Below are 7,310 nucleotides of genomic sequence, written 5' to 3'. Positions count from 1 at the left end.
GTTCAATGATTTGGAAATGAATCTTGTAATCGAACAACTCTTTTGTTTAAGAACTCCTTTGGGAGACTTGTAAATTGTAAGTTAAATGTTTGTAAATATAATCGTGTGGTTGATGTATTTATATCCTAAGTGTAATGTACTATTACCTGTGATGCCTCGTGTTTCCGCTTTAGCGAGGTGTTACAGCTTGGACGATATTACATTTGATTTTGAAGGTATACCGGAGGGAGGACAAACCGTAACTTTCCCGTTCGAGACACCGTCAATCGTTGGTGCCGGTAAACAGCCCGATAAAACCCCCGTAACAGCCCCTACTATTGAAAGGAGGCAAACTCGTTCATCGAGTCAAGCTTCGGGTGGGCCGAATACTAGGTCCCAATAATGGAGGGAAAAGGGTAAAGCAAAGGTGACGGAGGCTCTCGATGATGATTATGAGTCGGAAGAGGAAGAAACTCCAGTCCCGACACCGTGTAGACGACGGACTGTTTCGCGAACGAGAGGTACATCTTCATCCTTTGATGATCGGTTGGATCTTATACGAAATAATAGGTTTTTGTGTGAACGGGCTTTTGACCCGAAACTTAGCGAAAAATTGATGTGCATTAAGCACCATTTACTTGCACATCATTGGGAAAACATGATAGTCATCCCATGCAAAGTGAACGAGACGTTAGTGAAGGAATTTTTTGCAACTATCGGGAGTTCCAAAAATGACACAATCGTCATTCGAGGAACGCGGGTCAATTGGACGGCACCGAAGTTAAACTCGGTGCTTGGTCTCACCGCTCTCTTTGTATGTTCATACCGACAATTCATAGATGGTGGGTTTGATGTGCCGGAAGAAGATATCGCATGGGCGTTTCTTTTAGCCGGCTACGGTTGGTCGCAAGACAACCGTCGAAAGATTTTGATGTCCGGACATTTGACTTTAGAGGCAGCCCTATGGTTTCAGTTTGTGCGTCACAATATCATGTATTCCATGCATGATCGTACATTGTCTCAGGTAGGGGTGCTCACGGCCCGGGTTGATCGGTTTGGAGCCGTTTTAACAACCCAACCCAATGTTGGTGGTTTGAAAATTTTCAACCCAACCCAACCCGTTCGGGTTGATCGGGTTGTGTTTAAAAAATGTAAAATCACATAAAAATAAAGGAAACTTTCCTTTGAAATACGACCGACCATTCAAGATAATATGCAAGTTCATCAAATATTTAGATATTACAATAAAAATGTTTAAACCAAATGAAAATACATCAATCAACAACAATAGTTTTAGACGTTTCCAACCCCGATGCTTTCGCTTTTTTGACGTTGAGGTTGGTCATGTCATGATTGTCATCTACAATTCAAAGCTAAAGTTAAGGTCGGTTTATCGGGTTGTCGGGTTGGTCGGGTATTTTTGGGCCTGACCCGATTCCAACCCAATAAGGTCGGGTTAGCTAATTTTTTTATCGATCATGCATCGGGTTACCTCGGGTTGGGTTTTTTTTTACATTGGGTTGGGTTGGTCGGGTTCATCGGGTTCATCGGGTTTTTGAGCACCCCTAGTCTCGGGCGAAGTGTATTTTGGTTTATTGCATTATAAAGGAACTTTCGATCGATGTGGGCGCTCTCGCTTATTCGACCATACTAACATCAACTGTGCGAGCTAGTTCGCGTTTGAATATTCCAGGTTAGATCACGAAGTTGTTGACAGCCGCAAGGGTACCTGTTTCAAGAGCATGACGTCATCACTTTCAACCATTCATTGCTCGATCAAGGAATGGTCAACCGCATGCACAAGTCGGACCAAGAAAATGCTGACTTAGCCGATGATGCTACCGGACCACAAGTCTCACCTAGACCTGCTGCCACCAGCCCTCGAAGGCCCGAAGACCCTGCTGTTCCAGCCTCCAAACCAGTCGCAACTGCCCCTCCGACCAATACCGACATCCCGCCGATACCACCTACGGCCACGGGGTATGGTTCGGAGGTTTGGTTGTCGCTCATGGCAAGCCAATGGGAGGAATGTAACCAGAAGATGGGGACGATAGTTGATGTTTTAGCCAAGGTTACCGAGATAATCACGCGAGTGGAAGATCGAGCTGTCGGACTAACGACGTGTTCAGAGAAGTTTTGGATGTATACCCAAGATCGGAACTGGATCGTGAACAAGTTCCTATCACACAAGAATGTTATGCTAGCTTCGGAGATCCCGCGCTTTCCCGGAGGCCTTTGCCATCCTCAAGTAAGGCTTTTGAAGATTCGGCGGACTACCACACTGGATGCCACGGATGAGGCATCCGCTTCTCGGGACAACACGGGTAAATTAGATTGATCGTCTTCCTGGGTGTTTCATTATGACTTTTGAACCTCAAAAACAATTTTTTTTTGGATTGGGTGTTTAATACATTATCCGACCGCCTCCTTTTGTATTCATATATAGCGGTCGTTGATATGTGATTAGGTCTTTTGATAAATTGCTACTCTAACTTACTTTTGGTCAATATTTGGGCGTTGATAATTTTTTTGGTATATCGTTGGCTTATTCTTCATTTTTCAGGTGCGGTTTCCTTGATGAGATCTTTGGGTTGCAAAAATTAAAATGACATGGGCCATCTTTCTTTTTGGCCCAAACACTTTCCATTGTTACCAAACCAAACACTTTAAACCCATTACTCCAATGAGGACATTGTTCGGTTTAAGTTTGGGGGAGGTTGTATGCCAAAGTGTTGAGAAAAAAATTCGTGAAATACCAAATGTCTTTGGAAAATTGGAAGACACAAAAAAAATATAAAAAATAAAACAAAATGCTTTAACCCAATGACAAAAAGTGAATATCACTTCTTGGGTTTCTTGAAAGTGTCAAGACACAACAAAAAGAGCCGAAAAGTCGAAATCATTCAAAGCAATTGTTGTCATTCTAAGACAAGTTTGGGAGATTTTTTTTAGCCAAAAACACTAATCCGATAAAAGTCCCACCGATTAATTTTTGCACCTCGAAGATCAAAGAAAGGAAGCCGTACAACATTCAAAGCCTGACAATACTTCAACGCCCCTCCGTAAGTTATGATTTCTTGTTCCTCTTTGTTCATATTCCGTTTATTTTGATTACTTGAGGACAAGTAATATCTTAAGTTTGGGGTGTGATAACTCTTATTTTTAAGAGTTATTTCCTATTTATTCCTCCCTTTTTGCTATTATTAAATACCCAATTTTCTTGTTTTTACTCTTTTATTTCAAAAAGTTTTAAAAAGATGATGAAACACAAAGGAAGAGGTATTATTCCAAAAACCTGTATTTTTCTGACAGCACTGCCCACTGTGGCACCACTGTGGGAAGTCTACCAGCCTTGTTACAGCTTCTTGGGAAACGTGCAGCTTGAAGATTCCTCCAGATATTTTCTATAGTTGTATATGAGTTGTCTTCCTTCTTCTATTTTATTTTCTTTTGTATTTTTTTAGGTTTGTATTAATTACCCTTAAGGTAATGATTGGATGTACTATCATCCCTTCCTCTCCCCTATATAAAGAGGCCTTGGGGAGCCATTTTGAGGTGTGTCCAACACCATCTAAGACACAATACTCTCTAGTGTGTCTCTCTTCTCTCTTTCTTTTATTATTATTATTATGCTTTTTATTTTATGTCTTTAATTTATGTCTTTAAATTATGCCTTTAATTTATGTCTTTAATTTCTAGTCTAGTATTTTATTTCCTTGTACTTGTAATTTAGTTTTATATTAATGCAATTTATATTTCAGTATTATTTTATGTCTTTAATTATTTTTATTATGTCTAGCTAAATTACTCGTATGGGTGTGGGTGTGAGTTTAACTTAGGATGTTTATATAATATTTGGGTGTTTTTATCTTTTATCACTTTGTAACTTAGTCACTTAAGACGGTGCTTAAAATGCGGATAAGCTGATCACTTTGAAGTGTTAATATTAGATCTTAGACCCAGAGATGAACGGATCCGAAATACGGCTTAAGTGATGCAAAATGAACTCGAGAGGGTCTTTGAATAATTACGTGGAGACGCGAATTTTGTATGCATCTAGCTAGGGGTTAAGGAATAGGTATTTTTATCACAAAGAGATTTGGGTAAGAATCGCATTCCTTTTATTTTTTAGCTAGATCGGCAAGTTTYGAAGTGGTAAACGTAAAAACCTTATGGAATTTTATGAGGCCCGGTTATAAAAGTTCACTTTCGAGAGATTTGAGCTTTTATAAACAACTCGTAAAAGTCTAACCATTTTATTGTTAATTTTATCTTAAGCAACACTTGCACCCATGCTCATCTTTTAATATTAGAAGTTTATTTCGTTATTTAGCTAGTCGGTCTTATTTCGGTCTTTTTATAAACAAAAATCAAACTTTATTTTACATCTCGAAACTCGTGCAAGAAGTTCATGAAAAGTCTCTAAATCTCAGTACCTTCTCTGTGGGAACGATCTCGGTACTTTGTACCACTTTATTACTTGCAAGCAATCATAGTGTCGGCGTGCACTTGCACCGCCACTGTGGGGACATTCTGCCCACTAGGTGAACACGAACGATACCTTCCTGCCACTTGACCTCTTCCTCGCCCTCTGCCTCTAATCCTTTCTCCGCTTCTATCCTCTGAAGTATTAGCAGGAGCATTAACAGGGGAATTTTCTGTATCATCAGGATTAGGGCGAGCGATCCTTTCAGATCTTCGAGTTCGGCTAGACATCTGTAAATTTCAATATTAATAATCATGTATTCACATTCCCAAATATAATAAAGTATCTAAGTTCAGATATGTACCTGTAAATTCATAATTACATTGGCCAGATGTAATTCGAATTTACTTTACACACTATTCTCTTAACTCATCATATTTCTTTCCAATTGTGCTAACTATGTCTGGGACCCCAAACATGCAATAAAATAGTTTAAGTCTAGGTATTATGCTTTAAATACCTAAATCCCTTAAACTCAAGCTCTGATACCACCTTTTGTAACACCCCACATCACACATTGCATATAACATATAATTCATTCAAAAGAAATACATGTATTACTCCACTTAGGTCACATAGTACAAGAAATTAACGTTCAAAATACATAGCCCAAAAAATTTAAAATACAAGTTCTTGTACTAATTCACATTTATCTTCAAAACTAGTTTCATCCATAAGCTAATCTTCACAAAGTTATGCACAAATGTAACCCAGCAGTTTCTGCAATACATATTAGAAAGACAAAATGAGGGTTAGGTCGGAAGGTCTAGTGAGATCCCTTTTTCCATGTAATTGCAGGGTGAAGATCACCAAAACTTTATTTAAAATCAACTTTTCACGTAAACAGATACATAACCACATAGTTCACTTCGATCAATGTCCCTCTGATTTTCTAAACCAATATCCGACTTTATAAATAACTCATTTAGCAAAAGCAGGCTAGAACCTTTTAGGTTCCTCATAACTCGTTTCTAAACACTTTTATTAGTTACATGGTTATTTAAAACCTCTGGCCACAAGCCAATTATCTCTCTTCTCAAATAACATCATTACTACCATTTCTATTAAGAACCATGTTCCTGAATCTTCAAATCACAAAGAAATAAAGATTCAAAGCCATCGTAATCTTAATGGACATATTAGTAAATGTTGCATCAATAAACACATACACAAATGCCACCCTTGTATCCAAAGATACACCTCTTCTTTATATGTCACCCTTATCCCAAAGTACACATCTCCTTGATATGTCACCCTTATCGCAAAGTACACCTCTCCTTGATATGCCACCCTTATTTCCTCATCAAAATCTATAGATTATTTCCAACAAGAACCGATCGAAGTCACAAATATCCTGATGGAACATTATCTATAGTTTTAACCAGTGATAGTTTCAAAACAATCGTTGTAAAATCTTACTTTATCCTTTTAGAAAGAAACAATATATATATATATATATATATATACTCTCAATATATCCAACTCAAATAAATAATTTATGTTTCAATAAACTTATTTGACAATCCCATGTTAAAACCAGCCGGACTTTATATCCGGTCAACCTAAATCCGGACAAACTTTGGCCGGACTCCTCATCCGGACAAAATTGTCCAAAAATACTTTCATTATATTTGAATCCGATCAACACTTCAATAAGATAAACAAATCATAACTCTAATCCGGTTAAACTTTTGGCCGGTCTCACTCTTCTCCGGTCAATATTATGGTCGGACAGGCTCCAACCCGGTCAATATTATAGCCGGGTACAAATTCATCACTTGTTAATCCGGTCATCCCTATGGTCGGACTTGCCCTAATGCGATCATTACCATGACCGGACTTTATCCCAATCCGATTAACATGGTGACCAGTAATTAAGTTAATCCGGTTATTAAAATGTTTTTCAAGAACAAAACATAATTCAATATGCAAAAGATGAAATTCATATGCATTAAGATGTTTAAAACCACTCACCTTATGCAAACTTTAAGAGCAAGAAGGAATCCAACATTAGTTCCAAACTAATGCAAGTAATCCGCACAATATACTTCTCAGAATTCAAAAGAGGCAAGAAAACTTTTCCTTTCACCCATCCCTTCTATTTATACTTTTTTTCCAAATTTAGAAAGGCGGCACAAAGGGCATGCATATGCACAACGATATTCCATGCATACTTTCATAAACTCATGCATGCATTCAAAACATATCCATATCATATTTCATGTTTCATACACATACATCTCAAGCATATATTCATAACATATGCATACCCCCAATATTATGCATACATTTCCATGGATGAGAATACATATACTCACATGATCAAATACAAAAATTCATTATGTATTCATATAATCACATAATACTTACCTCAGGTGATAACCAAGACTCGGTTGTCACATGTTGATGGCCATTTTGTGCTCCCACTAACCTACATAAGGTTGCAACTACATGGCAAGAATGGTAGATCTACGTGTAACAAGCCAAAATCCTATTTTAACAAAAGTAGACGTTTATGGGTAAATTTTGGTAAGCTATCTATCTTGAGGGACCAAAGTGTAAATATGGGGTATAAAAGATGATTTATCATCTTTTCTCCTTTCCCCCAACTCCATTATTCCCTTTTATTCTTCATTCTTCTTTTCACTTTCACCTTCTTCATGTGTATGGGTTTTAAAGAGAGTTCTAGGGGAGGAAATTGTTGGTAACTAAAAGAGCGGGAGAAATTCTTGAAGAGGTGTACTTTAGGTATAATCTCCTAAGGTATGAACTTATTTATCTCCTTAACTTAGGGTTTCTTCTTTATGGTCAAAATTTTGCATCCATAGTGTTCGGAGCTTAGTGT

Source organism: Cynara cardunculus, unplaced genomic scaffold (genome assembly GCF_001531365.2).
Source record: "Cynara cardunculus var. scolymus isolate 2C unplaced genomic scaffold, CcrdV1 Un_Scaffold_3127, whole genome shotgun sequence".
NCBI classification, from domain to species: Eukaryota; Viridiplantae; Streptophyta; class Magnoliopsida; order Asterales; family Asteraceae; genus Cynara; species Cynara cardunculus.
Note: the sequence above shows the minus strand (reverse complement) of the source record.